Genomic DNA, 22,641 nt, shown 5'->3' with positions numbered 1-22,641 from the left:
GGTGGGCTACCAAGTCTGAATTTTGGAAATAATTCAGTGATACTTCTTTTTTTTTTTTTTTTTTTCCAGGACACTCAGTTCTGTGCACTGAACTGTGCACCTGCCCATAACTATGTGGCCAAATTTGAGGCTTCCAGTGTCCACTGTTTTCACTGCTGATGACTTCTGTCTCCTATAGGCCTGCATGCAGTGCAACTTTTTCCAGCTTTCAGTTTGCTGGTTTACAGGGAGAAGTGTTTCAGCTCAGCACCAACTTGATTTCTCAGAGACCTTGCTGCCCAGGTATGTGAAGTCTTCAGCAATAGGTTCTTACTATCTGTTACTTGTGGGAAACCAAGATCCTTGGCAATAACCTTTAATATTTTGGAGGCAACAGGGACCTTCCTGGCCAAAAACTCATTGGAAGATATCCCAACTCTGGCACTGAAAATTTTCTAGTAGCAATCTATGGCTTCTGGATGTGCCATTATCTAAAAAAGCAGGCTTTCATATGTCTTATTCAGAATATCTTGAATTTTGGTTGACCCTCCCCCCACCCTTCTCTTACTCAATCTCTTCCCCTGGCTTAAATTAGGCCATTCCCCTCCCTGTAATCTGTTCTTCTATTTACATACATACTATATCATTGCCTAAAGTCCTTCCCTCTCCTCCCTCCCTTATAGCCTTTTTCTAGCTTACTGGCCTCTGCTACCGATTTTTGGTTCCAGCTCACACACAAGTCTAAACATTTGTAGCTAGGATCCACATATGAGAGAGAACATGTGACATTTCGCTTTCTGGGCTTGGGTTACCTCAGTATAATCCTTTCCAGATCCACCCACCTCCGTGCAAATTTCATTTTTCTTTGCTGCTGAATAGAACTCCATTGTGTAAATGTACCACATCTTTATTATCCATTCATGTATTGAGGGACATCTGGGCTGGTTGCATTCCCTAGCTATTGTGAATAGAGCAGCAATAAACATGTTGCACAAGTGAGAAAAGTCATTAGGATATATGCCTAGGAGTGCTATAGCTGTATCATTTGGTAAACCTATTTTTAGATATCTCAAGAACCTCCACATTGATTTCTACAATGGCTATACCAGACTACATTCCCATCAAAAGTGTAGAAGGGTTCCCCTTTTTCTGCATCCTTGCCAACATTTATTGTCATTTGTATTCTTTTTTTAAAAAAAAAATTATTTATTTATTTGAGAGTGACAGACACAGAGAGAAAGACAGATAGAGGGAGAGAGAGAGAATGGGCGCGCCAGGGCTTCCAGCCTCTGCAAACGAACTCCAGACGCGTGCGCCCCCTTGTGCATCTGGCTAACGTGGGACCTGGGGAACCGAGCCTCGAACTGGGGTCCTTAGGCTTCACAGGCAAGCGCTTAACCGCTAAGCCATCTCTCCAGCCCGTCATTTGTTTTCTTGATGATAGCCATACTAACAGGAGTGAGATGGAATCTCAAAGTAGTTTTAATTTGCATTTCCCTGGTGGCTAAGCTTATAGAATACTTTTTAAAGATGTTTATATGCCATCTGTATTTCTTCCTTTGAGAACTCTCTTTTTAGTTCCATAGCCCATTTTTTAATTGGGTTGTTTAATTTCTTAGCGTTTTTTTTTTTTGTATATTCTGGATATTAATCCTCCATCAGATGTATAGCTGGCAAAGATTTTCTTCCATTCTGTAGGTAGTCTCTTTGCTCTATTCTCAGTGTCCTTTGCTGTACAAAAGCTTTGTAATTTCATGAGATCTCAGAGGTTGATTAGTGGTTTTAATCCTGAGAAATTGTGGTTATATTCAGAAAGTAATTGCCTATGCTAATATGTTGAAGGGTTTCCCCTACCTTTTCCTCTATCAGTCTAAACTTTCAGGTCTGACATTAAGGTCCCTGATCCATTTGGACTTGATTCTTATGCATGGAGAAAGACAAGGATCTATTTTCATCCTTCTACATATAGATAATCCAATTTTCCCAGCACCACTTGTTGAAGAAGCTTTCTTTTCTCCAGTGAATATTTTTGGCATTTTTGTCAAAAATTAGATGGCTATAGCTTCTTGGATTAACACCTGGCTCCTCTATTCTCTTCCATTAATCTGCATGTCTGTCTTTGTGCTAGTACCATGCTATTTTTGTTACTATGACTGTTGCAGTCCGGTTCACATTGCTGTTAGAAATCACCCAACCAAGAGCAGCTTCTGGGAAAAAGAGATTTATTTTGGCTCACAGGCTCGAGGGGAAGCTCCACGATGGCAGGAGAAAAGGATGGCATGAGCAGAGGGTGGACATCACCCCCTGGCCAACATAAGGTGGACCACAACAAGAGGAGGGTGTGCCAAACACTGGCATGGGGAAACTGGCTATAAAGCCCATAAGCCCGCCCCCAACAATACACACCCTCCAGGAGGCATTAATTCCCAAATATCCATCAGCTGGGAACCTAGCATTCAGAACACCTAAGTTTATGGGGGACACCTGAATCAAACCACCGCAATGACTTTGTATTATACCTTAAAATTGGGTATGGTGATACTGCCAGCCTTATTTTGGTGGCTCAAAATTGTTTTGGTGAGCCAGGCATGGTGGTGCATGCCTTTAATCCCAGCACTCAGGAGGCAGAGGTAGGAGGATCGCTGTGAGTTCGAGGCCACCCTGAGACTACATAGTACGTTCCAGGTCAGCCTGGGCTAGAGTGAGACCCTACCTTGTAAAACCAAAAAAAAAAAAAAAATCCACTATTTGAGTTTTTTTGTGCTTCCAAATCAATTTTAAGATTGTTTATTCTATTTCTGTGAAGAATTCCATTTTCCATTAGGATTTTAATGGAGATTGCATTAAATGTGTAGACTGCTATTGGTAAGATTGAAATTTTTGCAATATTGATTCTTCCAATCCAAAAACATGGGATGTCTTTCCATTTCTTGGTGTCTTTTGCAATTTCTCACTTGAGTGTTTTATTGTTCTCATTGTAGAGATTCTTCACTTGGCTTAGTGTCTTAATGGAGCTGATATAGGTGTACCTCAACATGGTATGGATGTCACAGACCAAAAGCCTGGCCTGGGGAACAGTATTGCAACACATTAGTGGAAATTATTAAATAAAAGCCCATATTCTACACATCCACCCTCCCAGAGACATGTTCTATTGTGATTGTGTATGAAGCTGAGTCTATGTAGAGTTTGGGCAGAAACTAGGGAACAACAAATGCTCAATATGGGGGCTGGAGAGATGGCTTAGTACTTAAAGGTATTGCTTGTAATGTTTGACAGTCTGGGTTTACAAGAAACACACATAGCATCTGTCCTGAGCTTACACAAGGAAGAAAATTAAGAGGGCAAATGGTGGTGGTTTAAGGAAGAATAGCAGATGGAAAATATCAGAGACCAAAAAAAATCAAATGGGAAATGAGTAGTAAAGAGATTTATACCCATGGTTGGTTGCCCCAAGTTTAGAGAAACTACACAGGTAACAGGCCCATAATTAGAGAAAACACCCACATGGTAGATCTAGAGTGTAAGGGAAAGTCACACACTATGTTTCAGAGACCAGAGGAAAATCATACATGTAATTCAAGTGAAAAGGTATTCCAAAGTATGAAGCAAAGACAAGCAGAAAAACTACTCAATCAAAGAAATACTACTTTATACTCCACCCCCACCCCCCCACCCAGCTAGGCTGGGAGGGGGATGTGAGTGAACCAGACTCATATATATCCAAGCAGTACAGGGTAAGGCAAGGAGGAACACACAGAGAATGATGTTTGGAAACAGCCTTTATAGTTGATTGAAATGTATTCTTTCTTCAGATTCAAGTATGCAAAGGGAAGAAGACCAGATTGGTTTGTAAATTTGAAGGGCCTGCTTCAGGGCCAGCCTACCTGGGTAGTTGAAGGCCATAACATGCCATACCTTGGACAGCAGGGGGCACTGCAGCTGCTGTAGATGAATCTAGATCAGACAGGAGTTCTATTCTTGCCAGGGCAGGTTGGTTTCTCTTTCGGACTTGTGTTTCTAATTGAAACTGCCTAAAAGCACCTAGTTTTTCCATTTCTCCTCCACTGGCAACCAAGCCTGTGGTGCCTTCCACAATAGGATCTTCCCATCTCATCCCAGTGGGCAAGCAAGAGCAGTGACAATAGCTCTTAGTGATTCAGGTGCCTTAGGCACCTCTCCGGCAAATAACTTGAAGAGAGGTAGCCCATAACTGGCATAATGGATGTCTTCTGTGAACAGCAGTATCCCCTCACAAAGAGTACAGCCCTTGAAATTTTTTATTTTTTGTTTTTGTTTTTCAGGGTAGTATCTCACTCTAGCCCAGGCTGACATGGAACTCACTCTGTAATTCCAGGCTGGCCTAGAATTCATCACAGTTGTCCTACCTTTTCCTTCCAAGTGCTGGGATTAAAGGCATGCTCCACTGTGCCCAGGTTTTTTAAAATTTAGCATTTCTTCTTGTTGTATATATGTCTTTAGTATGCATATATTTGTTTTTATGACTTCCTATGTCTGTGGCCTTGTGTGTGGGTGTGTGTACACATTTGAAAGTTCTTCTGGAGACCAAGGTCAACATTAGGTTTCTTCCTCTGTTACCCCCCAAATTTTTCTGAGGCAGGGTCTCTCTCTCTCTTTGAAACTTGTGTTGATTCATTCTGCTAGGCAAGGTAGCTCACAAGCTCCAGGGATTGCTCTGTTTACCCCTGATGCTGGGATGGTTGGTGCAGACTACTACAGCTTGCATTTTCTTGGGTACCATTGACCTGATCTCAAGTCCTCATGCTCGTGCAGTGTTAGCCATCTCCACAGCTCCAAATAATAGTTTATTATTAGCTTACACGTTTCTGCACTGTATTTTCAAACATCCTTAATGTTAGTCATCCCTCTGCTACACCCTCATATTCTCTCATATCATCCCACATCTCTGTTTATATCTCTTCTGCATTCATCTCACATGTGTTTTATTCCAACCCCCTAATCTCTTACATTCCTTTTTTGGTCCACTGTAAGTACCTCACTTCTATAGAAACTCTTAACTGTAACACAGAAATTTTAAAATGTGAAGCTAGGATACACATAAGAGAACGAAAATGCAGGGATGGCCTCTGCTACCCCCTTGTTATGCCACATGGACTAATATTTTCCACTGAGATGCATTTTCTGGCAAATTGCATACATTTAGTTCTTTTTTTTTTTTTAACAACTGAGTCCCAAGTTTTTTTTTGTGTGTGTGTGTAAATACTAAATTTTCATTATTGAGTTATCATTTGGTGGGTGTCAAGGTTGATTTTATTTCCAAGCTATTAAAAATAAACCATAAATGAAAATGGCTGTGCAACTATTTCTATGGTAGGATGATCAGGAGTGGTATATCTGGTTATTATGGTAGTTCTGTTTTTGTATTATTTATTATTTTTTGTTTTGTTTTTTGAGGTAGGTTCTCTCTCTCGCCCAGGTTGACCTGGAATTCACTATGTAGTCTCAGGATGGCCTCGAACTCTTGAAGATCCTCCAACCTCTGCCTCCCCAGTGCTGGGATTATAGGTGTATGCCACTATGCCCAACTGGTAGTACTATTTTATTAGATGATATCTTTGTTCTATTACTTTTTTTATTAGAGAGAGAGAGAAGGAGGCAGATAGACATATAGATGACCGATAGAAATAAGTAAATAAATAAATGAATAAAGAAAGGAAGAAAGGGTTATGTGCTGTCTTGTGCACTTGGCCTATGTGAGCACTGGGGTATCAAACCAGGGTTCTCAGGATTTCCAGGCAAACACATTAACTGCCAAAACATGTCTCCAGCCTCTTTGTTCTATTTCTTCTAGTTATGTAGTCATTGTCAAGTTACTGCGTAATACATTGCCTTTCTTCTTTATTTTCTTTCTTTCTTTTTTTTATTTGAGTGAGTATCATGTAGCTTAGATTGTCATTGAAATCACTATTTGTGGGGGGAGGTTTGGAGGCAGGGTCTTGCTCTAGCCCAAGCTGACCTGGAATTCACTATGTGGTCTCCGGCTGGCCTCAAACTCACAGCGATCCTATTACCTCAGACCCCTAGTGCTGGGATTAAAGGTGTGTGCCACCACATCCAGATTAACTCACATTAAAAAAATATTCATTTGTAAGGGGAGAGAGAGAATATGAATATGAATGTTGGCACACCAGGGCTTCAAGCTGCAAAACAACTCAAGAAGCATGGGTCAGTTTGTGCATTGGACTCTAAATGGTTATTACTGCGGAATTAAACCCAGGTAGATAGGCTTGGTGGTTCAATCTTTAACAACTGAGACATCTTTCCAGCCCTGAACTCACTATGTATTGGTGGGTAACATGGGTTTCCTGACAGTCCTGCCGGTGTCTGCGAAGTGTTAGAATGTCAGGAGTGGACATGATGCCTTGCCTTCAGTAAATTTTCATATCTGCATTATAAAAACAAACAATAAGAACAATACTAATGAAAAGAAAAGGATTTTGGCTTGTTGGTTTTTGCTTTACATCCCAGGTATCAGGAGTTTGATACAGGAGAAAACACTGAGAGTGACAGGCAAGTTTGATACACTCAGTTCTGGGTCAAGTTAGCCTAGTTTAGAGGTCTTTAGAGTTCAGACCTTGTCTCAGCCAAAACCACACTGTACCCCCAGGTTAAAAAAATAAATAAAAATTAAAGTCTCAACCAATAATGGGTTACTTGGGAAATGAAGAAATATAATGTACTTATTTCATCACCAAAGTGTCCAATTCAAGGTCTTGTATAAACTAGCCTCGCCTCAAATTCTCTACATAGTTGAGGATGACCTTTAAGTCCTGATCTTGCTGTCTCCTTCTCCAGATTGCTGTGACTTTAGGCTGCCCTATTGTGCAGGCAGTGTACCAACTGAGCTACCCCCTCACCTGCAAGTACTATTCTGTATTTATTAGCCACAGATTCATGAGTGAGAATTTTATCCATTTCTAGAGTCAACATTTCGGCCTCAACTAGTACTTAGTTTGGTGAATTTCATGTTCTCGATTCTTGACATAGGTGACATGTTCCCGTTTCTTCTAGCACACTGTAGATAGGCACTGCTACCATGCTAGTGTTAGAGAAGAGGATGCCATGGAATACTGGACTTACTTGCACAAGATATCTTGGTGAGTTCTCTGATGCGTGGAGATTCTCACATAGAAAGTCCGTTTAAAATAGCCCAGAGCTTCAGTCATGCAAGGTGAGTTGAAATGAATCATAAGTTGGGGTGAGAAAGGGTAAAAAGAGTTATACCTTCACAATGAGCAGCACAGAAACTGCACTTTGAGAACTTCGTCCTGTCCAGCAGTTTCATAGAACGATATAATCTGTTCTCTTAGGAATAAAATGAGTTCCTACTCCTGAATGATTGCTAAGCATACAAGTCATCCTAGAAGGCAAATTGGAAAGTGTTCAACAGCTGAGAAAAAGGACAGGCCTGACATTAGATGTCTTTTAGAATAAGATAACAGTGTGGAAGGAGTCCCTCACCAAGGCACAGGAACCCCAAGGAGTGGAACCCAGTATTGGAATGAGGAGGGTCGATGAGGATGAGGGAGGATGTGTGCTCCCTAGTACTTCAGTGACACTGTCTGATGGGAACTGTGTGTTGCACTTGTTTAAGTAATGGTCATGTGGGCCTCTGGTAGTGGTCGTGCATGGCAGTCCACCCACTATCCTGGCTACTGCTTTGGGACAGTAGGTTGCAGGAGAGGTGATGGGGCAGAGATTTGCAGTGCTTCAAACCCCATGAAGGCAACACAAGCCTCCTACTGTGGAGTAGAGAGAGAAAGGCCATGGAACCTGAGTGTGAGGGTGTGAGGATCCAGCAGAAGTGAAAGGCTGGCCATCCTCCTGGCGACCCTAGATGACTTCTCACCTGTGTGGTACTATGCTGTTAGTGGCTGTAGCGATGGGGGCATCTTGGGTTTGTTTGCAGCTGGTGGTAAGTAGGATGCAAAGGAGAAGATGTGAGGCCACCAGTTGAGGATAAGATGATGGTTTGTAAAAGTGTGTTGCCAGTAGGGCCTGCCAGCCTCACTGAGCAGCTCACTCATACCTCTTCTGTATGAATCTTGTGGCGCTATTTGTGCCCTTAGTTTCTGATGTAATGGTTGAACCATGTTTGAAATCTCCTAGTGCCTTTCCTTTTGTGTTGTGGGTAGTGCACTTGATACTCTGCATGGGACAAGCAAATAAGGCTTCATCCTCGTCCTTTGCAGCCTGCCACGTACCAAATGCCTCAGAGCACAAGCAGAAACAAACACAAAGGGATGATACATCATGTGGTAGGAAAACCTACCTGGGACCATAAGATTGTTTTTAAAACAACCTGTATACATATAGACAATATACCTTGATCATAATCCCCTTCTACCACCTTACTTTATGTTCTGTTCCCTATGCTACTTTCAGTGGATGTCGTCTTTTTTTTTTTTTTTTTTTTGAGGTATGGTCTCACTCTAGCCTAGGCTGACCTGGAATTCACTATGTAGTCTCAGGCTGGGTCAAAGTCATACCACTCTTTCTACCTCTGCCTCCTGCGTCCTAGGAATAACAGCTTGCACCACTATGCCTGACACCTTCTTCTTTGTAACTAGTTTCTCTTTGGTTTCGGTGTCATCATTTTTCCCTGTTATTATTCAGGTCTCTTGTTCGTAGCCTCTGCTATTATGAAGCTATTATTGTCATGGCTACTCTGAAAGCCAGTGGACCACTCCTCATTGTCTTTTTGCCCTGTCTTCCCTGCACATCTTCTACAATGGTTCCTGTGACGTGTAGGGTGTTTTGAAATGTATCTGTTCATGCTGAGCACTCCACTGTCACTTCTCAGCACTTTCATTAGTTTTGAGTCTCCCCACTGGTCGCTATCATTGGATAGAGAAGCTTCTGTAACCAACACGACATTAGCATTGATACATGGGCATAAACGTAGGTATTTAGAGTGCTTTTGGTTTTATTTTCAGTACCAACTATGAATTCCCTTCCATGGAGTGTGTCTTAACCCCAGAGAGTAGTTGTTTTCTCCCATAACAGACCTGCCACCGTTGCACTAGTTGTTACGTTTGTCTTTGCTGCCCAGCTCCATAGCTTTCGTGGCACAATGCTGGTTAAGACTGTTGATGAAATTTCTCATCAAACTGGCTGCAGAGGTCTTTCCAGCTCAGTTCCTACTTTATTTCTCAGTGACCTGCAACCCAATCATATGGTATCTTTAGTAATAGGGCATTAACCTTCTAATTCTTTTGTTCAAGAGTCTAGGAAGTAATAGCCTGTAATGTTTTGCATATTCAAGGCTTTTCATACCATCTTTAATTTTCCTTAGCCTTTCTCCCACTCCCTCCTCTCCTACATCTTGGATCTCTCCTGACTCCACTTAGACCATTTCCCTAGTATTCTGCAGGACCAGGCTTTTTTATTTATTATTTATTTATTTATTTGAGAGCAACAGACACAGAGAGAAAGACAGATAGAGGGAGAGAGAGAGAATGGGCGTGCCAGGGCTTCCAGCCTCTGCAAACGAACTCCAGACGCATGTGCCCCCTTGTGCATCTGGCTAACGTGGGACCTCGGGAACCGAGCCTCGAACCGGGGTCCTTAGGCTTCACAGGCAAGCGCTTAACCGCTAAGCCATCTCTCCAGCCCAGGACCAGGCTTTTTGATGGAATATTTTAACATAATGTGGAGATCACAACAGGGCAATCTTTCCTCCAGCCACTCTTCCTGTTGCTGTGTATCTTGTATGATTATGAACTGTTGGATTGGTCTGTACAGTGAAGGTGTTTTTGACACAAACCATGGTGGTACTAATGAAGTTTGCCCTTCACAAAAGCAAGTATTCTATGGGGGGAATACTCACATGAGCACAGGGTCTCTATATTCACATTGAGCTTCTAGTTGCATGTTATATCAGGAATGCTGGACTCATGGGCTGGCTAAATTTCCTGAGCTTTGAGAATAGCTCAGTAGTATGTCTTTGTTTTTTCCAGAAAACTCAGTTCCCAACAAGAAAATCTGTACACCTGCCTGAAGCCTGAAACCCATCTTGAACACCTCTGATTCATCCCACCTGATGCTTTCTTAACCAGGGAAACACCTGTAGAGGAGACAGTCTAGTTAAGGGGCTTTTCCTTCTTCTCTGCCTGCAACATTATCAGGAGAAGTGGTTGATACAGAGATTGCTGTTTCCACTCAAACAGTTCTTTTTGGTTTTTCTCAGTAATGGTGCAGATGTCTGAATTTTAATCTCTAAAAAGTTCTCACAGAGGCGATGACTCTAAGCATGATGTCCTGCCCAGAGTTGGCACAAGGTCTCAATGTAGTTTGGAGCCTGAAGCCATGAGGCCCAGCCTGGGGGAGAATTCTTCACCCTACTAACAGAAATCAGTAAATAGAATCCGGGCGATGACTCAACAGTTACAGAAATTACTACATGAAAACACATTTACACACACACACACACACACACACACACACACACACAGTGTAATTGAAACTGACCCTACCTTTTGGGTAGAAATTGAGGAACAAAAAATGCCTGATCTGTGTCTGTCTTTTGCATTTCTGCATTATTTTGGTGTAACTTATTGACCAGAAGAAACACAAGAGTATATCCATTGTTTAACCTATGGATCCAGGTGACTAGATCTGGAACATGTGTCTGTATTCTATTGTCCGGAACCAGGGCTCTGGCTGTACCTCATTTTTAATCTCAGCGTGGAATTTTCCCTAATACATATGTATCTGAAGGTCTCTTAAGAAAGGATGTCTGTAAGGAAGACAAGTTACCTTCCTAGTGAGCCAATTAGAATGAAATCACACTGGAGAGAAGGTCAAATGGATTTTTGTTTTTGTTTTTTGAGGTAAGGTCTCACTGTAGCTCAGGGTAACCTGGTTTCACTATGTAGTCTCAGGGAGTATGTATGCAAGAGTAGTTATTATAACGACCAGATCCTCTATCAACAAAGAGGTTAAGATTTCAGGTCTGTTGAAGGATCCAAGTCAGCTTGCGTCCAAGTGAGACCCTTCCCTGGTGCAATCCTAGTTAACTTGGATGATTTTGGTCTCAGTTAAGTTGCTGCCTGGGTCGTCGGGCTGCTGTTCTGATTTCTGGAGCTGGGCACTGGCTTTTCCTGCAGGGCAAACCGAGCCTGGCAAGTGTGGCCCTGCAGATCAGCACCACTGCTGCTAGAACTGCTGCTGCTCAAGCTGCCGCTGCTGGGTCTGTAGCCGCTGCTGTTGAAGGTGCTGCTGCTGGACCCACTGCTGCTGCTGTAGCTACCACTGCTGGAGCCACCACTGCTGCTGAAGCTGCTGCTGCTCTGTCCACTGCTGCTGCTGCCACTGAAGCTGCTGCTGCTGCCGCTCCTGGGTCTGCTGCTGCTGGGGCCGCTGTTATTGGTGCCGGAGCCACTGATGTTGCTGCCGAACTCTGCTCCTGCTTGGGTCCCGCTGTCGGCTCAAGTTGGCGTGGCCTGGTCCTGGGACCGCGGCTCTATTTGCTGGAGCTAGGCTCAGGCAGTGGGGGAAGGGAGGGAGCCGCAGCTGCTCTGTTTCTCTCGCTGTTCCAAGTGTTCTTCTACCTTGTGGTCTGCTCCTCTGTTGCTCACTGCCGCTCTCCCTTCATGTTTCCTGAGCTGTGGAGAGCCCCGGTGTGAGGGGAAGCTCCCGCTCCTGGCTTTTCCTGCAGCAGGAGCCGAGCCTGGCAGCTTTCTGGTGCGCCGCCATGTTTGGCCCAGCTGACGGAGCCGCTTTTGCTGGCCTGTACGGGCTCTGGATGCTCTGGATCTCTTCTGCTTCTCTGCTGCCTCTTCAATTTCCTATACACCTCACTTTTTAGTAAAAGTGTGTATTTTGCTGAGGTTTTTTGGTCTTTTTTCCCCCCTAGGCTGCTTTGGCGTGGTACCTATGCCGCCATCTTAACTGGAAGTCCTCCCCTCCATATTTTTTTAAATATATATCCTCAGTTGTGGTTATGCTCCCCAAATCGTCCCATAATTCCCTATTTGCCATCCCCCAATCTCTCTTTAGTATTTCAATGCCCAGTATGCCTCCTATTTTATATTACATTTGTTCCAGTATCCCTAACTACAGTTATGGCCTCTTACTCACCCCCAGAAGCCCCATTCCTTTGTAGCAGCTTTCTAGCTTCCTAGCTTCTACATACACTCCATCTTAAACACATGAATCAAAAAATGTGAAAGTAGGATCCTTGTGTAAGAAAGAACATGCAGTATTGGCCTCTTTGAGCCTCTGGTATGCAACTTAGTACAAAATTTTCAGTTACCATAAAATTAATTTAAAATGTCAAATTTCCATTTATGTTTACAGTAGAGTCAAATTTCATTTATATATGTACTGCAGTTTTGTTATCCATTCAGCCGTTGATGTGTATCTTGGTTTATTTTATCTCCAAGCTATTGTGAATAGAGCAGCAGTGAACAAGGGTGTGCAAGTATCTCTGTCATGGAATAAAGTGATGTTGTATGCTTAGGAGCAGCATAATATGCTAGCCCTATTTCTATTAGCAGATATCTTGGTTCTGTTTTTTTAATGTAAAAGTTTTTATTCATTTATTAGAGGGAGAGAGAAGAAAAATCGGGGGAGAACAGGTGCACCAGGGCCTCCAGCCTCTGCAACAAACTCCAGACGCATGCATCGCCCTTATGCATCTGGCTTATGTGGGTCCTGAGGAATCGTACCTGGGTACATTGGCTTTTCAGGCAAGTGCCTTAACTCCTAAGCCATCCCTCCAGCATTGTGTTTTTGTTTCTTGAAAGAGTCTGATTTAGCCCAGCCTGGTGTCAAATTCAGTATGCACTGGATGTGATATTGAACTCCTGATCCTACTGCTTCCACCTCCCAGGTAGTAGAATGGTACATATGGTCATCCCCCTGGCCTTCAATAAGTTTTAGTATCTTCCTTGTCTTTATTTTATTATTTTATTTTTTGAAGTAGCCCAGGCTGACCTGGATTTCACTTGGTAGTCTCAGGGTGGCCTTTAGCTCACAGCAAACCTCCTACCTCTGCCTCCCAAGAGCTGGGATTAAAGGCATGTGCAACCAGGCCTGGCTCAGTATCTTCTTCTTATTGTTTTTTCAAGGTAGTGTCTGACTGTAGCCCAGGATGACCTGGAATTCACTGTAGTCTCAGGGTGGCCTTGAACTCATAACAGTCCTTCTACCTCTGCCTCCCAAGTGCTAGGATTAAAAGTGTATGCCAGCAAGCCAAGCTTCAATATCTTCTTTATAAAAGAAAGATGATGCAGACTGGAGAGAGGGCTTAGCAGTTAAGGTGTTTGCCTGCAAAGCCACAGGATCCTGGTTTGATTCTCCAAGACCCATGTAAGCCATATGCACAATGGGGTGCATGCACCTGGAGTTCATTTATAGTGGCTGGAGGTCCTGGCATGCCCATTCTCCCTCTCTATCAAATAAATAAATAAAATATATTGAGAAAAAAAGAAAAGATGATGAGCGCCAGGAGGCATGGAGTGGAGGCCTGACTGGATCTGCTTAGTATGTGCCAGGTTTAATGTGCACCAGGCTTCCACACCCAGGAGGAGGCTGCCAAACCCTGGCCTCTGATGTTTCTGAAGCTACAGAGGACAAAGAAGGTTGATTTCTTGTTCTCCTGGGTGCCCTGGACAGACCCATGCCCCCATATTCTCCCAGCATGCTGTGTTCCTAGCACTGGGCTTTGGCTGTTCCTGGTTGTTGATGGCATGGTTTCTATCATGTCTAAATATGAATCACACACATTGGTGTCTTATTCCAGCTTCAGTCATCTCAGCTCGAGTTGCTGGAGAATAAATGGGATGTGCACAAATTCTAAATGGAACTGAAATACAGACTGCACTGTTAATATCGTGTCTTCTGTTTGTTATTCACAGAAAATGTCTGCTGAAGATCGAGAAGCTCAGGAGGATGAGTTGCTGGTCCTGGAGAGTATTTATGATGCAGATGAGTTCAGAAAAGCAGTCTGTCCAAGGTGGAGAAACCAGGATCTACTTGGATTTGCCACAAAATTTCAAGGTATTTGTGAGCAATAGTTCAAATGAGTGCCCTGCCCTTGGGAGAGACTTTGAACACACCGCTTGTGCTGAACTTTGAACTGCCCCCAGATTACCCATCCTCCTCTCCACCTTCCTTCACACTTACTAGCAAATGGCTGTCACCAGCTCAGCTCTCTGCTCTCTGCCAGCACTTAGACAACCTATGGGAAGAACACCGAGGCAGTGTGGTGCTGTTCTCATGGCTGCAGTTTCTTAAGACGGAGACCCTCGAGTACCTGAATATCGTCTCTCCTTTTGAGCTCAAGATGGGGTCTCAGAACAAAGTCCAGAGAAGGGTGGCTGAAGCCTCTTCCAACACAGAGCTGGATTTAGGAGGAGCTGCTGGATCTGATGTTGAGCAAGAGGAGGCTGTAGATGAGAGGGCTGTGCAGGATGTGGAGTCATTGTCAAGTCTGATCCAGAACATCTTGGACTTTGACCAAGCTCAGCAGACAAAATGCTTTAATAGTAAATTGTTCCTGTGCAATATCTGCTTTTGTGAGAAGCTGGGTAGCAAATGCATGTGCTTCTTGGATTGCAAACACGTGTATTGTAGAGCCTGCCTGAAGGACTATTTTGAAATCCAGATCAGAGATGGCCAAGTTCAAAGCCTCAACTGCCTAGAACCCAAGTGTCCTTCAGTGGCCACTCCTGGTCAGGTCAAGGAGCTGGTGGAAGCAGAGTCATTCGCCCGTTACGACCGCCTTCTCCTCCAGTCTACCTTGGATATGATGCCAGATGTCGTGTACTGCCCCCGCCCGTGCTGCCAGCTGCCTGTGATGCAAGAGCCTGGCTGTACCATGGGCATCTGCCCCAGTTGCAGTTTTGCCTTCTGTACCTTGTGCAGATTGACCTACCATGCGATGGCTCCATGTAAGGTAGATGCAGACAAATTAAAAGAGTTACGCAAAGAATACCTGCAAGCAGATGAGGCCAATAAAAGATTATTGGAACAGAGGTATGGTAAGAGAGTGATTCAGAAGGCCTTGGAAGAGATGAGAAGTAAAACGTGGCTGGATAATAACTCAAAGAGCTGCCCTTCTTGCGGGACTCCTATACAGAAGTCAGATGGATGTAACAAGATGTTATGTCCTGGCTGTAAACATTATTTCTGCTGGATCTGCATGGGATCTCTCTCTCGAGCAAACCCTTACAAACATTTCACTGATCCTAGTTCTCCATGCTTTAGCAGATTGTTCCAGGGTATGGTTTTTGAGGATGATAATTAGCGTGGATGAAACTGATCACTAGTTAACTTTTGCTCATGATAGGGAAGTGGAATGTTTCATTAAACAAGTGCACAAAGAAACCTTGCAAGACAATGAGGGCACCATGCATTCACTCTTCCTGTGTAGAAGACAAGGAGGAACAGGTTTATATTTCCTGGTGACACTACTGATAAGACACATTCACACACTTTTCCACATCACATACAATTACAAGACCCAAGTTCAGACACTGAAAACTATAGAATAAAGAATATTGTAATATACCCAAATCTTTGAATAGTTAAATGTTTTCTTCATCAATCTTTAGCTAAAACTTAGGGTCTGGTTAAATTTACAAAAGTGGGTCCAAGAACAATCCCTTGGAGACATTCTTAAGGAGCTGGAGTGAGTCAAGGCCTTATTAAAATTGTAGTGGGAGCCTGCTCTCATTCACTACATGTTGTTCACATTCCTTCCAACCTAAAGTTCTGCTGTTGGTTCTCTTTGGAGAGACGTTTTTACTCTGTGGCTGGTTGTCCCAAGTGTCATTTTGATTTGGTTTTCAGAATTGATATGTTTAATACTTAAATATTTTTGGTGTATATTTTTTAATATTTTATTTTTATACATTTATTTGACAGAGAGAAAGAGGGAGAGAGAGAATACGAGTGGGCCAGGGCCTCCAGCCACTGCAAAGTCCAGATGCATGTGCCTTCTTTTTGCTGGCTAACATGGGTCCTGGGGAATTGTCCCTGGGCCCTTTGGCTTTGCAGGCAAATGCCTTAACTGCCAAACCATCCCTCCAGCCCAGACGTGTAATAGTTTTGACCCTATGGATCACTTGATGTTTCTGAGTTGTTCTGTGTATTTCTTTGGTTTTGAACTAAATTAATAGTTCTGGCTCAAAAGAGTTCACTGTTGCACTTTCCTTGGGAGTAGAACTTTACTCAAGCTTATTTTTGCTCCCATTTTTTCTGCACTTTCTCCATTCATGTTCATCACACCTGTTGACAATCACAGGTTTTTTAAAAATATTATTTATTTGTAACAAACAAGAGAGAGAGAGAGAGAGAGAGAGAGAGAGAGAGAGAATAGAGAGAGAATGGGTGCACCAGGTCCTCCAAGCACTGCAAACAATCTCCAGGTGCATGTTTCACCTTGTACATCTGTGTTTATGTGAGTACTAGGGAATCAAATGTAGGTCCTTTGGCTTTGCATTCAAGCACCTTAACCACTGAGTTCTCTCCAGCCTTACAAGCACAGTTTTAATGTTACTTCCAGAAGCACATGTTTTTCTTTGCTGTTGGGATAGGAGAGATCCTAGTAAGTTGCTAAGCTGAATGTTCTTTTAATTTTTTTTTTTTTTTTTTTTTTTTTAGTTTTTTGAGGTAGGGTCTCACTCTGGCCCAGGCTGACCTGGAATTTACTATGTAGTCTCAGGATGGCCTCAAACTCATGGTGATCCTCCTACATCTGCCTCCCAAGTGCTGGGATTAAAGGTGTGCGCCACCACGCCTGACTAAAAAATTTTTGTGTGTGTGTTCATGTGTGACACTATGTTGTGTGTTAGTTCATGCTTGTGATTAAAATCCTTTTTATTGCAAATGAGTACCAGACATTTGTACCACTTTTTGCCTATTTTTTAAATATATATTTTATTTTTTATTAGAGAGAGAGAGAATGGGCCTACCAGGGCCTCCAGCCACTGCAAACGAACTCCAAATACATGTACCACCTTGTGCATCTGGTTTACGTGGGTCCTGGGGAAGGACCTGGGCCCTTTGGCTTTGCAAGCAAGTGCCTTAACTGTTAAGCCTTCTCTTCAGCCCCCAAATAATACCTTTTAATTAGCTTTCACAGTAATAGCTTTCCATACATTTGTTTTATATATCAGTAGTTTTGATCATCCTTCCACAACATGCTTTCATTTCCTCCATTTGTTTCTACCCTCTCCCTCGTCTCCACTTAAACCTTTCAGTCCCCAATATTCCCCCATCTACTATCATATCTCATGTGTTCTACTTTCCTTGTTCTCCTGAATTCATCTTACCCTGCCCCTTTTAAGGCCACTTTCTAGCTTCCTGGCTTCTGCCGACCCTCTATCTTAGACACAAATATCTAAAAATTCAAAGCTGCACGTTAGAGATTAGAGTTAGAGGAGTGCTTGAAATTTGAGGTCAGCCTGGGGCTAAAGAGTGAATTCCAGGTCAGCCTGAGCTAAAGTGAAATTTTACCTCGAAGGAAAAACACAAGCAGCAAACATGGATAAAACAAAACAGAATGAAAAAGCCCAAAATAAAAATAAAAAAATAGCCTAGTGTGGTGATGCATACCTTTAATTACAGCACTTGGGAGGCTGAGGTAGGAGGATTGTTGCTAGTTCGAGGATAGTCTGAGGCGACATGGTGAATTCCAGGTCAGCCTGGACCAGAGTGAGACCCTACCTCAAAAAATAAATGAATGAAAATACAAAGCTAGGATCTACAAATGACAAAGAATATGCAGTGGTGGTCTGAGTCTGGCTTATGCCACTTAAAGTAATAGTTTCTAATACCACCTGCTTTCCTGCAAATTTTATAATTTCATTTGTGATTATAGCTGAGTCATATTCCATTGTGTATATGCACCATATTTTTGTCATCCATTCATCTGTTGATGTACATCTAGGCTTGTTCTATTTCTTACGTATTTTGAATAGAATAGCAGCAAACATGGATATGCAAGTATCTCTATGTTAGAATATAGTGTATTTGTATGCTCAGAACTGGTATAAATGGGTCATATAATTCTGTTTTTATTAGATGATATCTTGATCATATTTCTTTTTAGATCTATCGTTGTGGGCAAGTTTCTGAATTAACTGCTATCTTTTGTTGTTGAATTTCATGTAGTCCAGACTGGCATTGAACTCACTTTGTAGTGTAGGATGACACTCAACTTCTTTTTAAAAAAATATTATTAGATATAGAAATATTTTGTATGTTAACAATACATGTTGGTACCATCCTTTACCTCCTGCCTGCCCCTTTTCTGAAGAGGCCTTCCTGAGGGTTGCAGATCAACCCCATGGGGATTGTGGGTCATGCATTGTGTGGGGGAAGGCAATGTCTCTGTGCAAAATGTCCCAACTTGTGGCTCTAACAATTTTTCTGTCCCCTCTTCCTCAAAATTACCTGAGCCATGTTGGGAGCATTTTAAGTCTACTTCAGTGATGGGCACTTAGGAGCATCTGGATCTCTGGTTTGGTAGGTGTTGAGTGTCCTCAGTATCGTTCCCCATCACTGTTGTGTTGGTATCAGCTTAGCTTAACTCTTGTGCATTTCCCCAATTCCTCTGTGGTTTCATCTGGGGCCAGAATGGTAATTTATCTGCTCAGGTCCAGTTCCCATCTGGCAAAGAGAAGCAGATTCTCCAATGGAGAGAGAAGTCAGTCCAGATAAATGAGATAACCATTATTAATTTAGAGAGAATTAAAAGGGTTTAGACCCTCTTATAGTCTAGGGTTGGTGGGAGCTTGACAATGGAAAACAGAATCATTATCTGGAAATTATTAGACTTGTTTTCCATTTCCAGATATGGGTTCCTTCCCACTAAGCAGATCTCTTCGCCAATCCAAGAGCAATTGGTTACCCACCATGGCTATGTGCCACTATTGCACTTCTGTGAGCATCACATCATGTTGTTTGCTTCTGAGTCTCTTAGTTGTTTGGACAGATGTTAGCCTCTTTGTCCCAGTAGCTCATATAGCACCTTCCAGCACTAGATGGGCTAGTTGTCTGAGGACTGGCTCTCCTCTGGATTCCAACCAGCTCTCTCCATGGTGCATGACAACAGCATTTGATGTCTTCAGCAGTAAGGTCTTACCATTAGCCTCTGGTGGGTAACCAAGTGCTCTGACAAAAGTCTGTCTTGTTTGTTTAGGGAGATCTAGTAGGTCTCTCTGATCAATAGTCCATTGTAGATGTAGACCACATCCTGGTACAGGGAATTACAGGCCAGCACTAAAGGAAGAGGAAAAGAAAAAGCCAGAGAAAAAAGAGAAACAGGAGAAATTTGAGGTTAGATTTCATCTCACTCTCTCCAGGGTCCTTTGATTCAGGTGACCCTCTAAGGATATCTTGAGGGTTCCACTGTTTAGTCTGACTTCCAGGATATAGGATTCTAAGGTACAAGTTCAATTTGGGTTCAGTTTTGTGTTCCTCCCCCCTTTCCTTTCACTCAAGCCCTACCCTCCCTATTGTCCATGCCTTAAGATGCTATTCAGTTATGTCAGCAATTTGGGCTGATCCAGGTTAGTAACTGCAGATGAGTGAGATCATGCAATGGTTATCTTTCTGTGATTATGTTAGTTCACTTAGAATGATCTGTTCCAAGTTCAACCATTTTATTAAAATAATTTTTTTATTTTATATTTTAATATTTATTTGACAGAGAAAGAGGAGGAGGGGGGGAGAGAGAGAGAGAAAGAGAATGGGCATGCCAGGGCCTCCAGCCACTGCAGATGAACTCCAGACGCATGAGCCCTCTTGTGCATCTGGCTAATGTGGGTCCTGGGGAATCAAATCTGGGTCCTTTGGCTTTGCAGGCATACGCCTTAACCACTAAGCCATCCCTCCAGCCCAAGTTCAACCATTTTTCTACAAATTTCAATGTGTAATTTTTTCTTACTGCTGAGTAGAATTCTATCATGTAGATATACCACATCTTGGTTATCCATTCTTCCAATGATGGGTACCTGGGTTGATTCCAATTTTTAGCTATTATGAACTGAGCAACTATAAACATGGTTGAGCAGATATTTCTGAACTGAGATGTGAAGCTTCTAGAGCAAATGCCTAGTAAGGGAATAACATAGTCATTGGTAACTCTATATTCATCTTTTTCAGGAGTCTCCAAATTGATTTCCACAGTGGTTGTACCAGCTTACATTCCCACCAACAGTGAAAGAATGTTCCTATTTTTCAACAGCCTCGCACAACAGTTGTTTTCATTTGATATTTTGTTTGGTTTTTCAAGGTAGGGTCTCACTGTAGCCCAGGCTGACCTTGAATTCACTCTGTATTCTCAGGGTGGCCTTGAAATCATGGTGATCCTCCTACCTCTGCCTCCTAAGTGCTGGGATTAAAAGTGTGTGCCACCACACCCAGCTGATATTTTAATGTTTGTTATCCTTATTGGGGTAAGGTGGAACCTCAAAATTGTTTTAATTTGCATTTCCATAATGGTTAGGGATGTTGAACATTTTCTTAAGTGTGTGTTAGCCATTTGCAGCTCTTCCCCTAGAACCCCCTATTTAGTTCTCTGGCTCACTTTTAGATCGGGTTGTTTGATTTTTTTTTTATTGTTTAGGTTTTTTTGAGTTATTTGTAGATTCTAGGTATTAGGTTTCTGTCAGTGGTATAGCTGGTAAAGATTGTCTCCCATTCAGTGGATAATATCTTGGCTCTGCTTATGGTATGTTTGTTTGAGCAAAAGTTTTTTAGCTTCATGAGATCACATTGGTTGAGTGCTTGTTTAATTTCCCAGGCTACTGGGGTTCTGTTCAGGAAGTCTTTTCCCAGTCCTATATCATGGAGAGTGCTTCCTATTTTTCTTACAGTAGTTGAAGAATTTTAGCTCTTATAGTGAGGTCGTTAATCCATTTGGAATTGCTTTTTGTATATGGCAAAATGAGTGGGTCTAATTTCACTTTCTACATATTGTCATCCACTTTGTCCAACACCATTTGTTCAAGATGCTGTCTTTTCTCCAATCAACATTATTTGCACCTTTGTCACAGATCAAGCAGCTGTAGTTGCTGGGCCTAAGGTCTGGATCTTCAATTCTGTTCCATTGGTCTGTGTTTCTGTTTTTATTCCAGTACTGTGATGTTTTTGTCACTCTGGCTTTGTAATACAGCTTTAGATTAGGTATGGTGATACCACTAGAGATGTTTCTTTTGCTGAGGATATATTTGGACATATGAGGCCTTCTACCATTCCAGATGAATTTTGAGATCATTTTTTTCAATCTCTGTGAAGAATGATGCTGGTATTTTTATTGGTATTGTGTTAAATCTGTATATTGTTATGGTAGAATTGACATTTTCACAATATTAATTCTACCTATCCAGGAGCACGGGAGGTCTTTCCATCTTCTCAAGTCCTCCTCTTTTTCTTTCTTGAGTGTTTTTATGTTTTCATTATATAGTTCCTTCGCATCCTTTGTTAGTGTTATTCTCAGGTATTCATTTTTATGTTTCTATTGAAAATTGGACAGCCTCACTGATTTCTTTGTATATTTGTATATTCTTTCTGTGTATATTTGCCTTTTGCATATAGAAAAGCTACTGAATTTTGTGCATTGATTTTGTATCCTGTCACTTTGCTAAAGGAATTTATCACCTTTAGAAGATTTGGGATGGAGACTTTCAGGTCACTTATATATAGGATCATGTCATCTGAAAATAGACCAACTTGACTTCTTCCTTTCCAGTTTGAATCCCTTTTATTTCTCTCTCCTGTCTTATTGCTTGTGCTAGTATTTCTTGAACAGCGGTGAGAGTGGCCTTCCCTGTCTTGTTCTCAATCTCAGTGGGAACTCCTTGAATTTTTCCCCATTAAATATTATTTGGGCTTGAAGAGCTTTATATATAGCCTTTATTGTGTTGAGATATAAACCCCCATGCCTATTCTTTCTAGTGTTTTGATCATGAAGTGATGTTGTGTTTTGTTGAAGGTCTTCTGTGCATCAATTGAGGTGATCATGTGTTTCTTATGGTTCGGTTTATTTATGTGGTGTATTATGTTGACCGATCTTCATATGTTAAACCATCCCTGCATCCCTGGGATGAAGCATACTTGATAGAGGTGGATAATGCTTTTTTTTGGGGGGGGGTTGAGGTAGGGTCTTGCTATAGCTCAGGCTGACTTAGAATTCACTCTGAAGTCTCAGGGTGGCCTTAACCTCACAGTGATCCTCCTACCTCTGCCTCCCAAGTGCTGGGATTAAAGGTATGTATCACCACACCCAGCTTGTGGATGTGTTGTTGAATTCAGTTTGCAAAGAATTTTGTTGAGGATCTTTGCATCTAAGTTCATTAGGGATATAGCCCTATACTTTTCTTTCCTTGTTGTATCTCTGTCTAGTTTTGGTATTAGGGTGTTGCTAGCTTCATAACAGGAGTTGGGGAGGATTATGGTCTCTGGTTATGCAGAATAGTTTGAGAAAAATTGGTTTCAATTCTTCTATGAAGGTTTGATAGAATTCAGCTGAGGAGCCATCTGGTCCTGGACTTTTCTTTATGGGGAAGTTTATGATTACCTTTTCAGTCTCCATGGATATGATAGGTTTGTTTAGGAGATTAATCTGCTCTGAGTTTAGTTTTGGTAGGTGGTGTCTAGGAATTC

General features: G+C 42.2%; 1 protein-coding gene and 1 pseudogene across 1 annotated transcript in view; both read left to right on the top strand.

Moving 5' to 3' along the window:
• Nucleotides 1-15,518, top strand: part of LOC101611685 — a 57,534-nt pseudogene extending 42,016 nt beyond the window's left edge.
• The window catches only part of Slc25a53 (solute carrier family 25 member 53), a 69,798-nt gene continuing 62,043 nt past the window's right edge, over nt 14,887-22,641 (top strand). The window contains exon 1 of the mRNA XM_045140210.1: nt 14,887-14,923. The gene's annotated coding sequence lies outside the window, so the exon portion shown is untranslated. The remainder of the gene's footprint in view (nt 14,924-22,641) is intronic.

The sequence above is a fragment of the Jaculus jaculus genome, chromosome X (assembly GCF_020740685.1).
Source record: "Jaculus jaculus isolate mJacJac1 chromosome X, mJacJac1.mat.Y.cur, whole genome shotgun sequence".
In the NCBI taxonomy this organism is placed as follows: Eukaryota; Metazoa; Chordata; class Mammalia; order Rodentia; family Dipodidae; genus Jaculus; species Jaculus jaculus.
Note: the sequence above shows the minus strand (reverse complement) of the source record. Positions and strands in the feature narration are given on the sequence as shown.